Source organism: Bubalus kerabau, chromosome X (genome assembly GCF_029407905.1).
Source record: "Bubalus kerabau isolate K-KA32 ecotype Philippines breed swamp buffalo chromosome X, PCC_UOA_SB_1v2, whole genome shotgun sequence".
In the NCBI taxonomy this organism is placed as follows: domain Eukaryota; kingdom Metazoa; phylum Chordata; class Mammalia; order Artiodactyla; family Bovidae; genus Bubalus; species Bubalus kerabau.
This window is the reverse complement of record NC_073647.1, coordinates 163,487,977-163,512,607: the sequence shown is the minus strand read 5'-3', so window position 1 is coordinate 163,512,607 and position 24,631 is coordinate 163,487,977.

Below are 24,631 nucleotides of genomic sequence, written 5' to 3'. Positions count from 1 at the left end.
ATCTGTTATGTGAATCTGGAGAAATGAGATGAAATGAAAGTTAACTCAGTCGTGTCCGACCCTTTGCGACCGCGTGGACTATACAGTCCATGGAATTCTCCAGGCCAGAACACTGGAGTGGGTAGCCTTTCCCTTCTCCAGGGGATCTTCCCAACTCAGGTCTCCAGCAATGCAGGTGGATTCTTTACCAGCTGAGCCACAAGGGGAATCTGGAGAAAGGGAACAGCAACCTACTCCAGTATTCTGGCCTGGAGAATCCCATGGACAGAGGAGCCTGGCGGGCTACAGTCCACGGGGTAAGAAAGAGTCAGACACAACTGAGAGACTAATACACATTATATTATGTGTAATGCCTGGTGCTAAGATATAAGACCCCCCATCCTGTCTCCAGTCTGTGCACAGAGATTCTGAAAAAGTCTTTACCCATCCTTTGTGGTGGCTCAGGGATTAACAATCCACCTGCCAATGCAGGAGACATGGGAGGCAAAGGTTCGATCCCTGGGTTGGGACGATCCTCTGGAGAAGGGAATGGCAACCTACTCCAGTATTTTTTTTAATTGGAAGACAATTGCTTTACAATATTATGCTGGTTTCCAACATACATCAACGTGAAATCAGCGATCGGTATACATACGTCTTCTCCCTCCTAACCCTCCCTCCCATCTCCCACCCCATCCCACCCCCTCTAGGCTGTCACAGAGCCCTGTGTTGAGTTCCCTGTATCATACAGCAAGTTCCCCCTGGCTGTCTCTCTTGTATATGATAATGTTTATGTTTCCATGCTATTTTCTCAATTTGTCCCACCATCTCATCCTTCTCCTTCCCCCTAAAGCTCCGTCTAGTCAAGGCTATGGTTTTCCAGTGGTCATGTGTGGGTGTGAGAGTTGGACCATAAAGAAGGCTGATGAACGAAGAACTGATGCTTTTGAACTGTGGTGTTGGAGAAGACTCTTGAGAGCTCCTTGGGCTGCAAGGAGATCCAACCAGTCCATCGTAAAGGAGATCAGTCCTGGGTGTTCATTAGAAGGACTGATGTTGAAGCTGAAACTCCAATCCTTTGGCCACCTGATGTGAAGAGCTGAGTCACTGGAAAAGACCCTGACTCTGGGAAAGATTGAAGGCGGGAGGAGAAGGGGATGACAGAGGATGAGATGGCTGGATGGTATCACCGACTCGATGGACATGGGTTTGAGCAAACTTGGGAGTTGGTGATGGACAGGGAGGCCTGGTGTGCTGCGGTCCACGGGCCGCAAAGAGTCGGACACGACTGGGCGACTGGACTGCACTCCTTCCCCCGCTGTGCCCACAAGTCTGTTCTCTACGTCTGGTCTCATTTGCTGCCATGCAACCAGGTTCATCCAACATTCTTGCTTTGAAAATTCATGGACAGAGGAGCCTGGCGGGCTGCAGTCCTTGGGTTTACAGAGTCAGACGCGACTGGGGGACTAAGTACACTTTCCTGCATGCACCTTTTTTTGGGTTGCTGGCTTCCAGATAGTCACTCCACAAGTGGGAATTTTTAAATAGTGTTGGTTGATAGGAGGTACATCTCTCAGATCACTCTCAAGGGTTTACGTTTCAGACCATTTCAGTGTTCAGGTTTAAAACTGTTGGAAAATCCAAAACAGAAGCACTGTTTGCAATAAGCTATCACTTAGGAAAATAGGAGCTGGCGGCCACCTGCCCCATGCTTCTAGCTGGGGCCTTAGCTGAGTCTTTGTATTTTCAGATGGAAGCCTCCCTGAGCTCAGCTGAGTCTTTGTCTTTTCAAACGGGAGCCTCTCTGAGCTCAAGGAATCAGAGAATTCAGGTGGCTGTTTTGATCTCCACTTCTCTCACAATTATGTTGTCCTACTTTTAAAAGTGGGTTTCTTCCTTTGTTCAGTGGCTTTTAAAACTACCTTGGAACTAAATATACATTTGCCTCAACAGAGGGAAGTTTAATATGGCTTCTCTCTCTAGACTAAGCAGTAACACCAGAGAGAAATGACCAAGAAAATAGTTAATAATCACCATAAGAACTGTGTCTCCTCAGTATTTGAGATCACCTTTATCAAACATCACCCACAAATTCAGCATGTTGTTGTTCAGTGACCAAGTCATGTCTGACTCTTTGCGACCCCATGGACTGCAGCACGCTGGGCTTCCCTGTTCCTCACCATCTCCCGGAGCTTGCTCAAACTCACATCCATTGAGTCAGTGATGCCATCCAACCATCTCATCCTCTGTCGTCCCCTTCTCCTCCTGTCCTCAATCTTTCCCAGCATCTGGGTCTTTCCCAATGAGTAGGTTCTTCGCATCAGGTGGCCAAAGGATTGGGGCTTCAGCTTCAGTCCTTCCAATGAATATTCAGGGTTGATTTCCTGTAGGATGGACTGGTTTGATCTCTTCAAATGTAGTATGTTGCTGGTAATTCGTGCATTATTTAATTTCTATTTTATTGGAGTATAGCTGACTTATATGGAGAAGGCAATGGCACTCCACTCCAGTGTTCTTGCCTGGAGAATCCCAGGGACGGGGGAGCCTGGTGGGCTGCCGTCTATGGGGTCGCACAGAGTCGGACATGACTGAAGTGACTTAGCAGCAGCAGCAGCAGCAGCTGACTTACAATGCTGTGTTGGTTTCAGGTATATAACAAAGTGAATCTGTTATACATATATCCTACTCTTGTTTGGCCTTCCCTGGGGGCCCAAATGGTACAGAATCTGCCTGCAATGAGGGACACCCCGGTTCAGTCCCTGGGTCAGGAAGATACCCTGGAGGAGGAAATGGCAACCCACTCCAGGATTCTTGCCTGGAGAACCCCATGGACAGAAGAGCCTGGCGGGCTACAGTCCATGAGGTCTCAAAGAGTCGGACACAACTGAGCAATTAACATTTTCCCTTTCTTCTACCCCTGTTTAGACTGTTTTAATTCATGCATTGAAAGAAAGGGATGACTGAATACTGAATCATAGGATAAAGATTAACATCGTTCGTGCAATATTTGAAACAAAATGTAATGCCTGGATCTTTATCTTGTTTTATAAAGCATTATAAAAACCTTATCAAAATATGAAATGCATTTATTTACAGATAAATTCCTTTGGTCTACAAAGATTTCTGGTTTTCCTTTACTGTGAAGGTAGGTATGATCTTGAGAACTTCCTTTGCAATCCTCTTTTCAGATGAGAAAAGGGGTATTTGAATGTCCACGGAATTCTGAACATTTGACTCCGTTCATTCCATTCCTCTGCAGTTTCAGGAGATGAAATTGAGGCAGCTTGCACTAAAGATTGTTTATTCAGGCTGGTGACTAAGGAGTGTTTGCAGCACCTAATTTTTCACTTGATGTGTGTTTTCTAGGTCTTGTTTTAAAGAAATACTGTTCATTGGTCTGTGTAGCTGCTGAGGGATAATTTTTCCATAATATCTAACTTCATCACTGCTACTGACATCATGGTTCTTCATTCTCCCTTCACTAACTGGACGATAAAGAATTGTGTGGCTTGCAAAGGTTTGAAAGCTGGCATTTCTATGAGGCTAAACATAGGTTGCCATGCCCTGTGGCCAAAACCACAGGCACATTTTTTTCCTTTTCTTTTTGATGGAAGATCTAATTTAGAAATGCTGGGCTTTGAGCCATAATGGGAAAATGTCTGAGTGTCAGGGGAGGCATCAGGAGGTCAGCGCACCGTTGGAATACTGACTTCACGCTGGGGAAGTCAAAGAGAAGGAAAAAAAAAAAGGCAGAAGCAGTATAGATTCTGGAAAACTCATTGAACAAATTTGAAGTTTTTCTTTAGGCAGAGTGGTAGAAATTAAATGCCAAGATATCTGTTATTCAGCTTAGGTGGGAACCGTACCCTAACATGCTGAGTCGCTTCAGTCGTGTCCGACTCTTTGCAAGTCTGTCCATGGGAATCTCCAGGCAAAAATACTGGAGTGGGTGGCTGTTTCCTTCTCCAGGGGATCTTCCCAACCCAGGGACTGATCTGACGTTTCCTGCCTTGGCAGATGGATTCTTTACCGCTGAGGCACCAGGGAAGCCACCAAGAGCAACTGTACTCTGATTTAAAAAAGAAAAAAAGAATCCTGAAACATCACTTATCTATTTCACCCGGGAAGAGGGAGCGGGGAAATGTTGCTACGTTATGGCTTCATCTCCTCTTGCAGTCAGTAACTTCCAACAGATACCAATGGAAATGGGGAATCAATCCTCTGTTCTCTTTGCTGGTTGTCAGCTGATAGCCCTATCTGCAGCACCTATCGGATCCACAGAGCATCCTACTGAGGAAAGTGGTACCCAGGTTTTCACAGGCTAAGAAACTGGGGCTGAACAGGCTTAGGTAACCTGTCCACTACACCTTAGCTACAAAGACTGTTTTCTTTTTTTTCAAAGAGGGTTTTATAAAAGTGTTTTTTTTTTTCTTTTTTTTTTAAATGTGGACCATTTGTAAAGGACCGGTTGAATTTGTTACAGTATTGCTCCTGTTTTATGTTTCTGTTTTTTTTTTTTTTTTGGCCTTGAGGCATATGGGACCTTAGCCCCCAGACTAGGGACTGAACCTGTATGCCCTGCCTTGGAGGGCGAAGTCTTAGCCACTGGACAACAAGGGGAAGTCCCTAAGAGTTTCATCTACTCCACTCAGCATCGTTAGTTGCCCAACTAGGGTCCCTTCCTGGCAAGAGAGGACTCTGCTTCCCAGTTAATAACAGGCCTTTCTAGATTATGAGTCTTACCCACGTGAACACAACATTCATTTATACCCCCATGTCGTTTCAAATCCTGCTGTGCATATGATTTCAGCTTCCATGGAGACTCATTAAAATTCTCTCAATAAAAAAAAAAAATCCAAAAATATCCCCTTCTCCAACGGCACACTTAAACAGTTTGAATTTTTGTTTAGGAATTAACACTTCACTCTTCACGGATCATCTTTGTAGCGTAGATGCCTCAGAATCTCGATTCTGATGATTTTTTTTTTTTGCCCTGAGATGTGACAACATCCGTATACCCCCTTCTTCCTTCCTTCCAATTTTGGTTTTTGTAAGGACACTTCCTTGTTTTCAAGTTTCGGTGATGTAATGACGTCTTTTCGGCTTCATGCTTGGTTGAATTCCAAAAAAGTTCTCACTCAATAAAGGGATGTACTCGAAGGGTATGTAAATCTTATTCATTTACACATACACATGGAAATGTATTCCTACCTCATTGAAACTTGCTGCTAAACCAACACATTTCCAGGTTTCAAAGTTTGTTGGATTTCCCATTACATTTTTTCTTTTTTTTAAAGATCTTAAGTCTTCTGATTTTGTGCCATGTCTTGATATCCTGTCCTATTTCTTCTCTTGCTTATCATGCTAATGGAGGCTTTCTTGAATGATCACTTTTAAAATTTAAAAATCATGTATGGGGGGAGATAAGGTAAAAATTATGGATTTGTCTATTTTTTAAAAAAAGTATTTGTTTTGCTTTCATCTTTGAACATTTGATTTCTTACAAAATTTCTAGGTTAAAAAACATTTTTTTTTTCCCCTCCTCTTCCCGGAGTGAAGACTTTGATTCATGCTATGCTAAGTCACTTCAGTCGTGTCCGACTCTGTGCGACCCCATAGATGGCAGCCCACCAGGCTCCCCCGTCCATGGGATTCTCCAGGCAAGAACACTGGAGTGGGTTGCCATTTCCTTCTCCAATGCATGAAAGTGAAAAGTGAAAGTGAAGTTGCTCAGTCGTGTCCGACTCTTAGTGACCCCATGGATGGCAGCCTAACAGGCTCCTCCGTCCATGGGATTTTCCAAGCAAGAGTACTGGAGTGGGGTGCCATTGCCTTCTCCGTGATTCATAGCTTCCAGCTTGTCTTCTAGCTTCCAGGGTTGTTGAGGAGAAGTGTGATGTCAAACGGATTCTGATTAATTCTCAGATCTTTTCTTTCTAGGAGATTTTACAGTTTGTATCCAGAGAGTGAGACTTTTGTTTTCATCCGCATCAACATTTGTTGGAGCATTCATTCATTATTAGGAACATTTTTATAATTCAGCGGGAAATTATTTTATGTGTGCATAATAAATATGCTTTTATACACGTGTTCATACATTTATATGGGCTTCCCTGGTGGCTCAGATGGTAAAGAATCTGCCTGAAATGCAGGAGACCTGGGTTCGATCCCTGAGTTGGGAAGATCCCCTGGAGGAGGGCGTGGTGACCCACTCCAGTATTCCTGCCTGGAGAATCCTGTGGACAGAGGAGCCTGGTGGGCTACAGTCCATGGGGTTGCAGGGAGTCGGACACGACTGAGCGACTAAGCACGCGAGACTATTAGCTCATCTACTGACCCTTACCAAATTTTCCCAGTTGCCCCAGTTACAAGTTTCTGTTGGGGAAAAAACAAACAACCCTGAAAGATCCTATATTTTCTCTTTCAGGATGGTAATCCAGGATCCCACTTCACCTGTAGCTTCTTTTATGTTCTCTGGTCTGGCATGATTGCTGACTTTTGCCTCTTGTGATGCGAGTCAATATATTTATCTCTTCCAGTGCCGCTTGCTGAACTTCCCAGATGGTTTCTAGTGTTTTCTTCTCAACGTACAGAAAAATCTTAGGCATAGTTAGCCCTGAAACTATGATGTGCCTTGTAAATATTTTCTCTGTTTTTCTCAGTTGCCTTTTGACTCAGTGAATAATGTTTTTTTTTCCCTCTCCCGTTAAAATGTTTTTTGAATGAAGGCAGAAATTTTTTTTATTATTTTTTAATCTAAAGCATATTTATGAATTTATGTATTTGGCTGCACTGGGTCTCAGCTGTGCCGTGCCGTATCTTCAATCTCTGTTGCACCTGTACGGGATCCTTAGTTATGGTGTGTGAGTTTTCAGTTCTGGCACGTGGAGTCTTCAGTCAGGGCCTGCAAATTGTTTCCTTGTGGCATGTAACACCTAGTTCCCTCACCAGGGACTGAACACGGGTCCCCCTGCTTTGGGAACGTGGAGTCTTAGCCACCGGACCACCAAGGAATGTGGTCATAATTTTAAAAAATAATTGGAATGCATCTCGACTCTGCATCAGTTGTGAAAAGGAATTCACTCAAGCTGTTGTTCAGTACTAGTATTTTTTTTTATTTAACACGTCATTTTCCCATTTGGAGTTTGTTCCTTCCTTGGATGTAAAGTGCATATCTAATGTGATTTGTGTGTGTGTGTGTTCACAAGTGTATAACCAGCTATCCCGACGCTATTTACTAAGAAGTCAACCTGTGCCCAGTAATTTGAGATGACACCTTTTTACTGCACACCCCCACATGGACTTGAGTCTAGCTGTGAACTTTCTCCTGTACTCTAGTTTTTCGTCTACTATAAACAAAACCAAGTTACTTTTATTATTTATTTTTTGGACGGACCTTGCAGCTCGAGAGGGATATCGAGCCTGCATCCCCTGCAGTCCAAGGCCAGAGTCCTAACTACGGGACTGCCAGGGAATCCCGACACACACTTATCTGTTTTATTTACTAGAGACACTGTATTAATTTTTCAAAAATATTTTAAAGTTTATTTAAAATTGAATTTTTACATAAAAATAGTAAATATATATAAACATTTACTACCTTGTTAAATAAAGTATGCAATATTTAAAGTATTTAATTTTAAAATGAAATTGTAATATTTAAATTAAATATTTAATTTTTAAAAGTAAAAAGTAAAATATTACATTTTAATTTTAAATGTAAACAAACGTACATTTAAATTTTAAATTAAATTTTAAAATTACATTTTTTTACATTTAAATTTACATTAAAATTACATTTAAATGTATTTTTTTACATTTAATTACATTTTAATTTTAATTTTATTTTATTATTATCATTTTTTAATTTATTTATTTTAATTGGAGGCTAATTACTTTACAACATTGCGGTGGTTTCTGGCATACATTGACATGAGTCAGCCATGGGTGTACATGTGCCCCCATCCTGAACCCCTCTCCCACGTCCCTCCCCATCCCATCCCTCAGGGTCATCTCAGTACACCGGCTTTGAGTGCCCTGTTTCATGCATCTAACTTGGACTGGTGATCTATTTCACATATGGTCATATACGTGTTTCAATGCTATTTAAATATTACATTTTAATTTTAAGTTAACTTTAAATGAAGGTGTTGCATGTTAATTTTAAATGAAGCTTAAATAAAAAATATTAAATGTTTTACTTTAAGAAAGTACTTTAAAAATAGATATGCCGTATTAATTTTATAAGTGTGGTAAGGCCCGTCCCCTCTCAGTCATGTCTTCTTTCTATTTTGGTGTATCTCTAGTTACGTGTTACTCCTTTTGCCGTGTATACTTTGATATCATCTTCCCAAGCCCCCTTAATGTAGTCTGCATATATTTTTGTGGGTCTGCATGTATTCACGATTGCAGGTGGAACGTACATCTGGAGACGGTTCCTGTTCTACTGGGTCCAACATCTCATTTTCAAACACCTGGCTCCTTGGCCTTTGTTGAGTGTTCTGTTCAGATGCGTGAGATGCTGCTTTCTCTCTGTATCTCGGAATGAATCACAGTTTAAAAAAAAAAAACACCAGTAAATGCTGCGGAAAGAGAACTTAATAATATGAGCAACAGCCTCATCACGGCAAGAGCAACCATGAGGAGCAGCTTATAGAACATCGCCGTCTGAAATAAGTCTTTATACAAAGAGGACATGCTGTACAGCACGCTGTCGCTTAGACGTTGAATCTGAAACATGACGAACGTGAACACATCTGCAAGACGGAAGCGGACTTACACAGAGAGCAGACTCCTGGTTGCCAAGGAGACGAGGGGTAGGGGGACGGATGGAGTGGCGGCTTGCAGTTTAGCCCGTGCACTCAAGGTCCCGCAATGCAGGGAAGTCTATTCCATGCCTCCCTGGTGGCTCGGACAGTAAAGAATCGCCCTGCAATGCGGGAGACCGGGGTTCCGCCTTTGGTTCGTGAGAGGGTAACAGGCAGGACGGCCAGGGGTCTCCAGACGGAGGAAATAGGCTGCACGTGTCAGACGTTTTGTCTCTCTCTCTTCAGCGGCAGGAGGAGACAAGTACAAGTGTACGCTTTTTTTTTCTTCCTTCTCTATACAAAATTAGGGCTTCCCTCGTGTCTCAGCTGGTAAAGAATCCGCCTGCAATGCGGGAGACCTGGGTTTGATCCCTGGGTTGGGAAGATCCCCTTGGAGAAGAGAAAGGCTACCCACTCCAGTATTCTGGCCTGGAGAATTCCAAGGACTGTATAGTCCATGGGGTCGCAAAGAGTCAGACACGACTGAGCGACTAATATAATAAATATATACAAAATTAAAAGGAGGTTTCTTTTAAAATTCTAAATTTAAAATTCAGAGTTTTAATTTGCCATGATGACACCTGGTTCCACCTGAACTTAACTTTACTCAAACCTTGAGCTAACCAATGCGTTTTCTCATGGAAATGGTTTTCTTAAGCTATGTGAACGAACTGCGTATTTACCCTAGACTCTGATTTCTTCAGGTCAGTTCCACTTAAGACTCAGAGCCGATATGGGCTCAACAAACAAGTAATGTTTTACTCACACATTGTTCTCCTAATCTATGTTAATGAAACTATATTTGCTTAGAAACCTGCCTGTCTTCAAGATTCGGGTCAACCGTTTAATGGCCCGAGATGACTAACCTGGTGCCAATGTTATGTCAAAATGCAGGTTGTGGCTGAGGGGCCTGGTGCCACTCTCTGAATTTTGAGACACTTCATTTCTCTAAATAACAGCTTGCTCATAGGTATATAACGTACTGCTAAGGCTATCGTTTTTCCAGTAGTCATGTATGGATGTGAGAGTTGGACTGTGAAGAAAGCTGAGCGCCAAAGAATTGATGCTTTTGAACTGTGGTGTTGGAGAAGACTCTTGAGAGTCCCTTGGACTGCAAGGAGATCCAACCAGTCCATTCTAAAGGAGACCAGTCCTGGGTGTTCTTTGGAAGGACTGATGCTGAAGCTGAAACTGCAATACTTTGGCCACCTCATGCGAAGAGTTGATTCATTGGAAAAGACTCTGATGCTGGGAGGGATGGGGGCAGGAGGAGAAGGGGATGACAGAGGATGAGATGGCTGGATGGCATCACCGACTCGATGGACGTGAGTTTGAGTGAACTCCAGGAGTTGGTGATGGACAGGGAGGCCTGGTGTGCTGTGATTCATGGGCTCGCAAAGAGTCGACTGAACTGAACTGAACTGAAAGTCTAGCAGGGGGACACTCTTTCTGCCCCCTTCGAATGTCTGTGTCAGAAGCTTTCTTTATCTCTTTTACACTTTAATGAAACTTTATTACACAAAAGCTCTGCTTGATCAAGAGCTGGCCCTGGATTGAATTCCTCTTCTCCGGACACCAAAAATCCTGGTGTCTTTCATGGCTCAGCAGCAACCTTTCAGTCAGGAAGATCCCCTGGAGATGCGATAAATCATAAAGGAAGAAAATATGAAAAAGTAGACAGCATATTAAAAAACATATTAAAAAATTACTTTACCCACATAGGGCCATCTAGTCAAGGCTATGGTTTTTCCAGTGGTCATGTATGGATGTGAGAGTTGGACTATAAAGAAAGCTGAGCACCAAAGAATTGATGCTTTTGAACTGTGGTGTTGGAGAAGACTCTTGAGAGTCCCTTGAACTGCAAGGAGATCCAAGCAGTCCATCCTCAAGGAAATCAGTCCTGGGTGTTCATTGGAAGGACTGATGCTGAAGCTGAGACTCCAATCCTTTGGCTACCTGATGCGAAGAGCTGACTCATTGGAAAAGACCCTAATGCTGGGAAAGATTGAAGGCGGGAGGAGAAGGGGATGACAGAGGAGGAGATGGTTGGATGGCATCACCAATTCGATGGACATGAGTTTGAGCAAGCTCCAGGAGCTGGTGATGGACAGGGAGGCCTGGCATGCTGTAGTCCACGGGGTTGCAAAGGGTCAGACATGACTGAGCAACTGAACTGAACTGATACATAGCCTGCATTTCAGACAGATTCTTTGCCGTCTGAGCCACCAGGGAAGCCCATACAGTGACATGATTCAGTTAGTTCACTTCAGTTCAGTTCAGTCTCTTAGTCATGTCCGACTCTTTGTGACCCCATGAACTACAGCACACCAGGCCTCCCTGTCCATCACCAACTCACAGAGTCCACCCAAACCCATGTCTATCGAGTCGGTGATGCCATCCAGCCATCTCATCCTCTGTCATCCCCTTCTCCTCCTGTCCCCAATCTTTCCCAGCATTAGGGTCTTTTCAAATGAGTCAGCTCTTCGCATCAGGTGTCCAAAGGATTGGCATTTCAGCTTTAGCATCAGTCCTTCCAATGAACACCCAGGACTGATTTCCTTTAGAATGGACTGGTTGGATCTCCTTGCAGTCCCAGGGACTCTCAAGAGTCTTCTCCAACACCACAGTTCAAAAGCATCCATTCTTCAGCGCTCAGCTTTCTTTACAATCCACCTCTCACATCCACTGAGCTCTACATCAGAAACTAACACAGTATTGCAAGGCAACTATATGTCGATAAAATAAATTTTAAAAAAGTAAAATGAAAATGGGTTCTCTATATTGGTGAATTCAGACAAATGTGAGCGATGTCAACTTTATTCTTTTCTCCCCTTACTTTGTGTGGATGTATGTATGCTCAGTCGTGTCTGACTCTTTTGCGACCTCAGGGACTGTAGCCCCGCCAGGCTCCTTGGTCCACGGGATTCTCCAGGCAAGAATACTGGAGTGGGTTGCCATGCCCTCCTCCAGGGGATCTTCCCAAACCCAGGCATGGAACTGCTGCTTCCTGCATTACCACTGCGCCACCATACTGTATTCCAGACAATTTCCTTTTGCTCTTTCTTTTTCTTTTTTTGCCAGAAAAAAGCGAATAGCTTTAGAATTCACTCCGGAGAAGCCTTTATTTAATCATCCACATTAGCGGGACTAATTAGACCCTTCTGCAGGAGAAGCTCCCAAAGACCTTAGTAGAATTTACCTTCAAGAGTTATTCATGACATGGCATTAGCATTCTAAACGAGTGGTATAATTCTGCCAAACTCCATAGCTTTTATAGCTATTATGTCTCTTATGTGACTTCCACTTTCTCTCAATAAAGAAACTGAAGTAGTATTTTCTTGGAGCTGTCTAAAACCCATCCAAATTGATAATCTCTGAATGACTCGGTTTTGAGATTAATAAGAACCAGGGTCTTTATCATTCAAAGCATGCCAAACGTATTCATCTTCAGAGAGTATTTTTTAGATAAAAATCCAGTAGGGGCTTTCATAAGTTTTAAGCATATGGGCTGGGCTCGTTAATATGTTAAAGTCTTCACATCATTCATAGATGATTCTCTTTTTTTAAATTGGAGTATAATTACTTTATGATGTTCTGTTAGTTTCCACTGTACAACAGAGTGAATCAGTCAACATGTACGTATATCCCATCGCTCCTGAACCTCCCTTGCACCCCGCGTCCCACCCCTCTAGGTCATCACAGAGCACCGAGCTGAGCTCCCTGAGAGAGCTGAGCTGTCTGTTTTACACTCAAAAATGTATATATATCAGTGCTACACTCTCAGTTCATCCCACCCTCTCCTTCCACAAGTCTGTTCCCGACATCTGAGTCTCTTGCCCTGCCCTGCAAATAGGTTCATCAGTACCATTTTTCTAGATTCCAAACGTATGTGTTAATATACAGTGTTTTTTTTTTCCCTCTTACTGACTTTCTTCACTCTGTATAACAGGCTTTAGCTTCATCCACTTCAGTTCCGCTGACCCAAGTTCATTCCTTTTTATGGCTGAGTAACATTCCACCCTGCATATGTTCCGTATCTTCTTTATCCATTTATCCGTTGATAGACATCTAGGTTGCTTCCGTGTCTTGGCTATTGTGCCTAGTGCTGGAATGAACATTGGGGTGCATGTCTGTTTTTGAATTATGGCTTTCTCAGGGTATATGTCCCGGCGTGGTGCAACTGCTGGATTGATACAGCTACTATGGAAAACACTATGAATGCTCCTCCAAAACCTAAAAATAGATCAACCATATGGCCCTCTTCTGATGAAAAGGAAAGAGACACTCTTATGAAATAGCGCGGAAAGAGCCTTTATTTTTACAATGTCATTACGCGAGCAAGTCTTTCTCCAATTTTCCTCTTTCATTTTGTATAGTAACGAAAACCATTATTTTGCAACATGTAACGGGTCATGAAGAGAACGATTGGAGAACTGAGATAATTTCGCCTGAAGACAGAAAACCAGAGGAATGATTGAAGTTTTAAAATATCATGCAGAGAACAGCCACTTCCACATTCTTAAAAGTTGCCGGAATCGGAAACCAGGTCAGGGTTAGTGTTGGAAAGACTATACAGTCCATGGAATTCTCCAGGCCAGAACACTGGAGTGGGTTGCCATTCCCTTCTCCAGGGGATCTTCCCGACCCAGGGATGGAACCCACATCTCCTGCATTGGCAAGTGGGCTCTTTACCACTGAGCCACCAGGGAAGCCCCTAACTAAAGCGTTTACCTCATCAATGCGTTGGTCATTCATGCAGTCAGCCAACGAAAACATCTGAAGAGCTGCTTTCCATCACATTGTCTGTTTTAGCAAATAACAGTGCTATAAGGAGCCCAGATCAATTTGATTTTCAGAGACATAGTGCATATTTTTAGTGGGAATGTCCATCGCGGTATGCAGGAAATTCTTTTTTCTCCAAAAACAATGTGCTATCTAAGATTCAGATGTAACTGGGCATCTTGATTTTTATCTGGCAATTCTTTGTTTTTAAAACTTAAAAAATATTAGCTAGCCAATGAATTATTGGAGGCTGAGCCGGGGCTTTGTCGCGGTGTTCGGGCTTTTCTCTAGTGGTGCTGTGTGGGCTTCTCATTGTGGTGCCTCTAGAGTGCAGGCTTCTGTACTTGTGAGACACGGGCTTACTCGCTCTGCGGCACTTGGGATCTTCCCCGACCAGGGGTTGAACCCATGTCCCCTGAGTTAGAAGGTAGATTCCTAACCACTGGAGGGCCAGGGAAATCCCCATTTGGCAATTCTTGATGTCTGTCTTGCAGGGTGCCAGGTCACTGAACAGACCAATAAAGCCGTAATCCCCAGTTCAATAATTCTATGGGGGGGGAGGTGTGTGCCTAGTCTCTCAGTCTCGTCCAACTCTTTGCGACCCTTCTGGCTGTAGCCCATCGGTCTGGGTTTTTATGTAACAGCTTAGGGAAAACCCAAGCAAACTTTTTGGCCAACCCAATATATCTGTTTTTTTTAAAAAATTAATACTTTTTTTTAAATTATGAAAATCTGAAACACGTATTTCCAAGGAGACTTTGAAAATACAGAACAAAGTTACCTACAGTTCTGCTGTATATTGCAATCATTTTAAGTAGACAAATTAAGATTTTTAGTTGGTGTTTCAATATCAAATTCTCAAAAATTAATAGAATGACTATACAGAGAAGTCGAAGGAGATAGTCGGCCTGAAAAGCACCATGAACTAATTCAGTAATGTTACAATTTTCACACAACAGGGGGGTACAAATTCTGTTCAAGTTCCCATAGACTATACCCCTGGAGACACTGGAACATATCCAGGGACATAAAACAAGGTGTAAAGCTTTCATAGTCTAAAAGTACTGAAATCACACAAAATCTATTCTCTTATCATGGTGGAATTATCTTAGAAATCAATATCAAAAGATACTTGAAAATAGCCCACATGTTTTCAAGTTGTACTGGTTAATGTTATGTCACTGGGCTATGAGAGGTGCCCACAGTATCTCATCTCTGAAATGAGTTTTCTTACATGCTCTGTTCACCTGGTAAGGAGGACTGAATGTCTGTATCGTGATCATGTCTCAGAAACATACACAGCCCTGTTTCACTGCAATATGGCTGCCTGGAAAAAAAATCATTTTTAAAAAATTTTATTTTTTTAATTTTTAATTTTTAAAATTTATTTTAATTGGAGGCTAATTACTTTATAATATGGTAGTGGTTTTTTGCCATATATTGACATGAATCAGCCACGGGTGTACATGTGTTCCCCATCCTAAGCCCTCACTCCCACCTCGCTCTCCATCCCATCCCTCATGGTCATCCCAGGGCACCAGCCCTGAGCACCCTGTCTCATGCATTGAACCTGGACTGGCGATGTATTTCGTATATGATAATATACATGTTTCAATGCTATTCTCTCAAATCATCCCACCCTCGCCTTCTCCCACAGAGTCCAAAAGTCTGTTCTTTACATCTGTGTCTATTTTCCTGTCTCGCATATAGGATAATCATTAACATCTTTCTAAATTCCATATATATACGTTAGTATCCTGTATTGGTGTTTTTCTTTCTGGCTTACTTCACTCTGTATAATAGGCTCCAGTTTCATCCACGTCATTAGAACTGATTCAAATGTATTCTTTTTAATGGCTGAGTAATACTCCATTGTGTATATGTACCACAGCTTTCTTATCCATTCATCTGCTGATGGACATCTAGGTTGATTCCATGTCCTGGCTATTGTAAACAGTGCTGCGATGAACACTGGGGTACACGTGTCTCTTTCAATTCTGGTTTCCTTGGTGTGTATTCCCAGCAGTGGGATTGCTAATTATTTGTATGTAATGCAATATGGGTGCTAATGCTTCCATTTGGGTTTAGAGAAGTAGAATGTGAGGGCTCAAATGTTGCTGAACAGCGGTCATAAAGGTCCTGCTTTATATTGGTAAGGAAGTGAAAGCGTTAGTCACTCAGTCGTGTCTGACTCTTTGCAGCCCCATGGACCGCAGCCCGCCAGACTTATCTGTCCTTGGGATTTTCCAGGCACGAGTACTGGAGAGGGTTGCTGTTCCCTTGTCCAATGTATTGGTATATTTGTATATAATTTTTTTCAGGCACATACATATTATATACATGAACAGATATTATGTATCTGTGTCTAGTTATGTATGTATAGATAGACAAACATGCATGCATGCTATTTATCTTTGAGGAGAAAACATATGTACATACACATATGCTGAGAAAGGTCAGTCTAGTCAAAGCTACGACTTTTCCGACAGTCATGTATGGATGTGAGGGTTGGACCATGAAGAAGGCTGAGCACTGAAGTATTGATGCTTTCGAACTGTGGTGTTGGAGAAGACGCTTGAGGGTTTTGTGAACTGCATGGAGATCAAACCAGTCCATCCGAAAGGAAATCAACCCTGAATACTCATTGGAAAGACTGATGCTGAAGTTGAGAGTCCAATACTTTGGCCACCTGATGCGAAGAACTGACTAATTGGAAAAGCCCCTGATGCTGGGAAAGATTGAAGGCAAAAGGAAGAAGGGGACAACAGAGGATGAGATGGTTAGATAGCATCAGCGACTCAAAGGACATGAGTTTGAGCAAGCTCCAGGAGGTGGTGAAGGACACAGAAGCTTGGTGTGCTGTAGTCCAAGGGGTCACAAAGAGTCAGAGAAGACTTAGTGACTAAACAACAATATATATAGTCATAGATGCATGACACATACTGTCTATATATACATGTCATACATTGGAGTAAATAAAAGAATTACATGAGGTATATATTTTTATGGAAGTAAAAATCATCCAGGGAATTTAGCTCCTTCCCCCATTAATAAACAAGGAAATGGGGACTTCCCTGCTGGTCCAGTATTTAACACTCCCTGCTCCCAATGCAGGGGACACAGGTTCAATCCCTCATCGGGGGACTAAGATCTGATAGGCCATGCAGCACAGTCAAGATACTAGAATAAGAAAAAAGAGCCCAGGAAATAACTAGCTGCAATAAGACATCTCTGAAAATCTGATGGGTGGAGGAGCCTGATGGGCTGCATTCCATGGGGTCCTGAAGAGTCGGACACGAATGGGCGAATTCACTTTCGCTTTTCACTTTCATGCATTGGAGAAGGAAATGGCAACCCACTCCAGTGTTCTTGCCTGGAGAATCCCAGGGACGGGGAAGCCTGGTAGGCTGTTGTCTATGGGGTCGCACAGAGTCGGACACGACTGAAGTGACTTAGCAGCAGCAGCAGCAGCAGAGCAGTAGGGAACTCTGCTTAGTATTGTGTAATAAACCTAAATGGGAAGAGAATTTGAAAATGAAGAGTTACACGCATATGTATTTCTGAATCCCTGTGGTGTGTTCCTGAAAGTAACACAACGCTGGTAAATCAATGATACTCAAATAAACAGGAAAACTTTCTAAAGAGCATCTCACGCCACTTACAGAGATATACAAGCCAAGTCTTTAATTTTTAAAATCGCTTGGCCTAAGACGATGTTCAACACGAGCTGAACAAGAGAAAGACAAAGACGCGGAGCCTGCAAAGATCAGGCAGAATAACTGAGATGAGTTTGGGTATTTGTAGTGAAGCTGCACCCTGCCCCACTCCCCTAAATGCTAGTCGTAACGCATGCTACATCTTACAAGCCGGAACACCTCACTCCCTTTTAGGAGACAATCACGTTGGGTCACATCTGGAGGAAGAGCGGTGGCTGAATGCAGAGTGTTGTTCTGTTTCCTGCCCAGCAGCATATAAAGTCGTGGCTGACTCTCCAGCCTGCCTCCTGGGATGTAATCCATTAACAAAGGATATATATATATATATATATATATATTTTTTTTTTTTTTTGCAATGCACAGAATCTTCCTCAATTCTTAAACCTTCCTGCCAGAAAGATCTGGGGTGAGATATCCACACCGCAGCATGCATCCTGACAGCTTCACATTCCACGTGGGCTGTTATGGAATTTGAGCGAATTAATCAATCCTTAACGATGTGGCTGAAGGCGGCCCATCAGAGAATCTGCCTGCCATGTAGGAGTCCTGGGTTTGATCCCTGAGTAGGGAAGATCCCCTGGAGAAAGGATTGGCTACCCACTGCAGTGTTCTTGCCTGGAGAATCCCATGGACAGAGGAGCCTGGTGGGCTACACTCCATGGGGTCACAAAGAGCTGGACATGACTGAGCGACTAACACACACACTCACTAGGTAAGTGGGCATGAATTTCTACTGATTTCCCAAAGGGTGTCAGAAGGCTAGAAGGATCTTGATGAGCCTTCTACATCTGAGGTTCCTTGAGAAACATCTCCAAGAATAAGGAAGGTGTAGGACCTGCCTCGTGGTCCAGTGGCTAAGACTCTGAGCTCCCGATGCAGGGGGCCTGGGTGGCACCGTCAGTCAGGGAACTAGATCCCAAGGGCCCCAGTGAAGAGTTTGTAAGGCACAACTAAAGGTCATACGTGCCATAACTATAGGGGGGAAAAAATAACCCACATGCTGCAGGAAAAGACGGAAGATTTCCACGCCACAATAAGACCCAGAGTTGTTGTTCAGTCACCCAGTCGTGTTGGACTCTTTGTGACCCCAGGGACCGCGGCACGCCCGGCTTCCCTGTCTTTCGCCATCCGTAGCAAGTTAAATAAATGAATAGTTTAGAAAAAATAATAAAGATGTATTTTTAAAACTACGAACTAAAACTACAGGAACACAGGGAGGGAGAGGTACTTGAAGCCCAAACATTTCTGCGGAGACGCACGGCTCTGTGTGACAGCCAGCCTTGAAAAGAGAGGCATCAAAAGCCTGCAAATATACCGCGGTCCACGGCAGTCTTGAAAGATAAAAGGTCAGACATAATCCGCCCGCACCCCCTCAAGGAACTCCAAATAGGCACCGAGGTGATGAGGCTGGAGTACTGCAGAGAAGCTCAGCTAATGTTTTCAGAGACCCCGGCGTGTGCAATAGGAAAGGTAAATAAATGAAACCTCTGCACAAAGAGCCAAGCGCCCTGAGGATGTTTTATAAGGAAGAGAGATAAGCCCCGCTTGCGGCCTAAATAAAGAGCAAATGCCGGAGAGTGTGTTTATAAGAAAGGAGAACAGGCAAGTCGAACAAACAGTCCCTCGAACTGATTTACAAAACAGAAAGAGACTCACAGACTTTGTGGATTTATGCTTACTAGAGGGGACTGGTGGGGGGGAGAGAGAGATTTGGAGCTGGAGATGGACAAAGTCAAGTGTCAAAGGAACTAGTCAACTAGAACATACTTAGATATGAACACACCCTAAAGCTTGTGGCTCGGTGAGCCGTGCTGAAATCCAAGGCTAATCTCTGCAGGACTGGCCGCCTGGCCTGCGTGTGGGCTTGTGCTGAGCAGACCGATGGCTGGCGGATGTGGGGAGCCCCAAGGAGAGGGTGCTGACCCAGCTGAAAAGCCCGGATTTCCTCGGCCTTCAGCCAGGGCTGAGCGTCCCGCAGTTCCCTGGGACCCAAGCTGTCAGCATGCTTGGTGGAACGTGCACGCCCGGGTGACCCTGGAGGTTCAGGAAGTTGGTGCCAGTTAGCACACCAGCTGCCCGGGGAGTCTGTGGGTGCGATATGACACTCGTGTGTTATGGCTGGACGACAAAAATGTTACCCATTTTCTCTGCCCTTGGATGCCCTTTGTCCCTGAACTGTGCTTTGTGTATCTGCATTAGAAGTCAACCAGATCTGAGATACAGGAGACGTGGGTTCGATCCCCAGGTTGGGAAGATTCCCCTGGAGGAAGAAATGGTTACCCAGTCCAGCATTCTTGCCTGGAGAATCCTATGGACAGAGGAGCCTGGAAGGCTACAGTCTGTGGGGTCACAGAAAAGTCAGACATGACTGGACATACATTCATTCATTCAACTGGCAGAAATATCTGAAAGTGAAAGTGAAGTTGCTCAGTCGTGTCCGACTCGTTGCGACCCCATGGACTGTAGCCTACCAGGCTCCTCCATCTGTGGGCTTCTCCAGGCAAGAATACTGGAGTGGGTTGCCATTTCCTTCTCCAGGAGACCTTCCCAACCCAGGGATTGAACCTGGGTCTCCCACATTGCGGGCAGACACTTTACCATCTGAGCCACCAGGGAAGCTCAACCCTAAAGAGCAACATTCTCCTGGAATCAACATGTTGTTGCTTAGTCGCTCAGTCTTTGCGAGGGGTGGGAAGGAATATGGATGGATGTGATTTGTTTTTTTTTGGCTGCACTGCGAGGCTTCTGGGAGAAAGCCATGGCACCCTACTCCAGTACTCTTGCCTGGAAAACCCCATGGACAGAGGAGCCTGGTAGGCCACAGTCCATGGTGTCCCGAAGAGTCAGACACAACCGAATGACTTCACTTTCCCTTTTCACTTTCATGAGTTGGAGAAGGAAATGGCAACCCACTCCAGTATTCTTGCCTGGAGAATCGCAGGGACGGGGGAGCCTGGTGGGCTGCCATCTACGGGGTCGCATAGAGTCGGACACGACTGAAGCAACTTAGCAGCAGCAGCAGCGAGGCTTCTGGGATCTTAGGATTCCAAACAGGGCTTAAACCTGGGCGCACAGCAGTCAAAGCCCGTGTCTTCACCACTGGACCGTCCCTGCTCTTGGATTTTTCAAAAGTAAAAGGCAGGGAGTTTTCTGGTGGTCCAGTGGTTGAGAATCTGCCTGCCAGTGGAGGAGACACGGGTTCCATCCCTGGTCTGGGAGGATCCCGGCTGCCACAGAGCAGCTAAGCTCATGCACCACAATTATCGAGCCCATTAGCTGAGAGCCGTGCTCTGCAACTAGAAAAGCCACTGCAATGAGAAGACCGCTCATGCAACAGAGAGTAGCCTCTGCTGCTGCCCTGCAAATAGAGAAACAGACACAGAGAACAGACTTACGGACCTGGGGAGAGGGGAGGGGAGGGTGAGATGAATGGAGAGAGTAACCTGGAAACTTACATCACCATATGTCAAATAGAGAGCCAACGGGAATTTGCTGTATGTCTCAGGAAACTCAAACAGGGGCTCTGTGTCAACCTAGAGGGGTGGGATGGGGAGGGAGACGGGAGGGAGCTTCAAAAGGGAGGGGATACATGTATACCTGTGGCTGATTCATGCTGAGGTTTGGCAGAAAACAGCACAATTCTGAAAAGCAATTAAAAAAATAAATTTAAAAAACAAAAAATAGAGTAACCTTTGCTCACCACAACTAGAGAAAACCTGTTCATAGCAATGAAGACCCAGTGCAGCCAAAATAAACAAACAAATAAATAAAAAATATTAAAAAAAAAAAAGTCAAAGGCTGGAGGTCTGGTCAGGATTTGGGTCCAAGACACCTGAAACCTAAGATCTCTGGCCTCTCATTCAATCTTACATGTGTCTCCTGGTTCACTGGGATAGAGTAAGAAGGATATTGAAAAGATAAAAGGGAGAAGAGAATGGATTTTAAAAGGAACATGCAGAGTTTCCTTGGTGTGTTATGTTGTATAATGTTTTGCTCGGTATCTTAAAGGACACGTATAATGTGTTACGTGATTTGTATGCGTTAGCTGCTCAGTCATACGCATTCTTACTGATATATGTTCATATACTTGTGCTTATATATATATTCTAATATGTGTGCCCAGCTGCTCAGTTGTATCTCACTCTGTGCGACCCCATGGACTGTAGCCCCGCCAGGCTGCTCTGTCCATGGGATTCTCCAGGCAAGAATAATGGAGTGGGTTGCCATGCCCTCCTCCAGGGGATCTTCCCTACCCAGGGATTGCAGGCACATTCTTTACCATCTGAGCCACCTGGGAAGCCCCGTGTTACGTCATCCATTCTTTAAAAGGTTGTTTTTTTTTTTTGGGGGGGGGGATGTGGAACATTTTTAAAGACTTGGTGGAATTCATTACAACATTGCTCTCTTGACCTTCTGGTCACTTGGCTGTGAGGTGTGTGGGATCGACCAGGGTTGGAACCTGCAGCCCCTGGATTAGAAGGTGAAGTGTTAGCCACTGGACCGCTGGGGAAGTCCCTATGTTATTTTGATATGCAGTATTCATCATGACATACAGCACATGTTATACAATACTTACAATAAGGGGATGCCAGAGGATGAGACGGTCGGATGGCATCACCGACTCGATGGACGTGAGTTTGAGCAAGCTCCGGGAGTTGGTGACGGACAGGGAGGCCTGGCGTACCGCAGTCCATGGGGTTGCAGAGACTCGGACACAGCTGAGCAACAAAAAAATGAATATAAAAATCATCTGAAGGAGCAGCTTATGTTGCTTTGAAGTAGCTTAGGAAAGGCACAAATGTTCTGAGAAGAAGCAATAAAGCAATGAACCATGTAGATTCTGTGATTCATAGAGCTTTTAAGCCAAGAACTAGAGAAAGTGTTTTTTATCCTTCAGGAAAATAGTATTGAGGGGAAGAGAAAAAAGTTTCATTTATGACATTATACAGAAACACTGGTATTTTCTTGCAGAGGATGAAGGAATCTCAGGCTGCACGTGAGAGATAGGTTTGGATATAACAGGACACAGCATTGGAGAAAGGTGTCCAGGTCTTAAAGGGTAGAAATGAACCAGTTTAGAACAGAGTGGAGAAAATCAGCCATGATGGAAGAGGTTTTTGCCTTCGAAGTACTCAGAGGAAAAAGGAAAATTGACCGTGTAAGGGAAGGCTCGGAAAATGATTCTCTGAAGTGACGTCCTCTGAGTACAGAGATCACCTCTACCAAGGTGACGTGTGGAACTCGGTCGGCACGGGATACACTGATAGTCTCCAGGCACAGATAACGTTGCCCACTTTTCATCCTGGATTCATCTGGACCAGTGATGTTGGGGTGGGGGGAATAGTAAATATGGATTGATATCAATAAGATATGGACAAGGTGAATTCAAGAAGGTAATAAGACATGCTTCCCTGGTGATGGTGGTGGTTTAGAATCTGGGTGCTAATGCAGGGGACACGGGTTCAATCCCTGGTCCGGAAAGATCCTGCGTGCCATGAAGCAATGAAGCCCATGTGCCACCACTGCTGAGCCTGTGCTCTAGACCGCGGGAGCTGCATCTCCCGAGCCTGCGAACCTTGAGCCCGTGCTCTGCAGCAAGAGAAGCCATCATAGCAGAAGTAGAGAGAAGTGCCCTCCCCGCCTCCCCAGTGCAGCTAGAGAGAAATCCACACACAGCACAGCCAAGATAAATAAAGAAAAATTTTGAAAAATTAAAAAAGCAGGCAATAAGAAACTTTCTTGGTACTGACATATTTTAAGACTTTTAGTCATGACATGGAAAGAGAAGTGTCAGTGAAAGTGTTGGTTGTGCAGTTGTGTCCGATTCTTTGCGACCCCATGGACCGTAGACCGCCAGGCTCCTCTGTCCGTGGGATTCTCCCAGGCAAGAATACTAGAGTGGGTTGCCATGCCCTCCTCAAGGGGACCTTCCCAACCCAGGGATTGAACCTGGTTCTCCTGCAGTGGCAGGCAGGTTCTTTACTACTGAGCCACGAAGGAAGCCCCCATCTATACTATAGATATGATAGAATAATTCCTGCACAATCGTGGTTTTATTGCAAACATAGTTTTCCTAAAATAGTTAATAGGTGTTAGAAGTGGGAACAATGGTTATAATATATATCAGGTATACTATATATGTATTATGCATATTATACCATATATGTGTATTATAATCATTATTCTTCCTTCTGTTCTCTGCTGTGCTGTGCTTAGTCACTCAGTCATATTCAACTGTTTATGACCCCGTGGACTGTAGCCCGCCAGGCCCCTCTGACCATGGGGATTCTCCAGGCAAGAATATTGGAGTGGGTTTCCATGCCCTCCTCCGGGGGATCTTCCCAACCCAGGCACGTTCTTTACCTTCTGAGCCACCTAACAAGAGGGCATATATGTATACATAGAGCTGATTCACTTTGCTGTACAGCAGAAACTAACACAACTTCGTGAAGGTACTGTGAAGTGTAGGGAAAGTCGCTCAGTTGTGTCTGACTCTTTACGACCCCGTGGATTATAGAGACCATGGAATTCTCCAGGCCAGAAACTAGAACACCCCCTAACACCATACACAAAAATAAACTCATAATGAATTAAAGACCTAAATGCAAGGCCAGAGACTGTAGAAGTCTTGCATTAGTCGCTCAGTCGTGTCCAACTCTTTGCGACCCCATGGACTGTAGCCTACCAGGCTCCTCTGTCCATGGGATTCTCCAGGCCAGAATACTGGAGTGGGTAGCTGTTCCCCTCTCCAGGGGATCTTCCCAACCCAGGGATCGAACCCAGGTCTCCTGCATGGCAGGCAGATTCTTTACCAGCTGAGCCAAAAGGGAAGCCCATAAAGCTACTATGCTGCTGCTGCTGCTAAGTCACTTCAGTCGTGTCCGACTCTGTGCGACCCCAGAGACGGCAGCCCACCAGGCTCCCTCGTGCCTGGGATTCTCCAGGCAAGAACACTGGAGTGGGTTGCCATTTCCTTCTCCAACGCATGAAAGTGAAAAGTGAAAGTGAAGTCACTCAGCTGTGTCCAAGTCTTAGCGACACCATGGACTGCAGCCTACCAGGCTCCTCCGTCCATAGGATTCTCCAGGCAAGAGTACTGGAGTGGGGTGCCATCCCCTTCTCCTAAAGCTACTATACTCCAGTACAAATTAAGAAAAGCAACCAACACCGCACAAGCCACAGAGTTACAAAGTTGTGTCTCATGCAGAAAACGATGGTAAATGATGTACCTAGAACTTGGAAGGAGACACACTTCGTGGCGTTGCTAAGGTGGAAATTTCCAAATGGAAATGTCAATATACCAGGGTGTTTTTATCAAAAATCTTCCTTGTGTTTGATCTCTGGTGG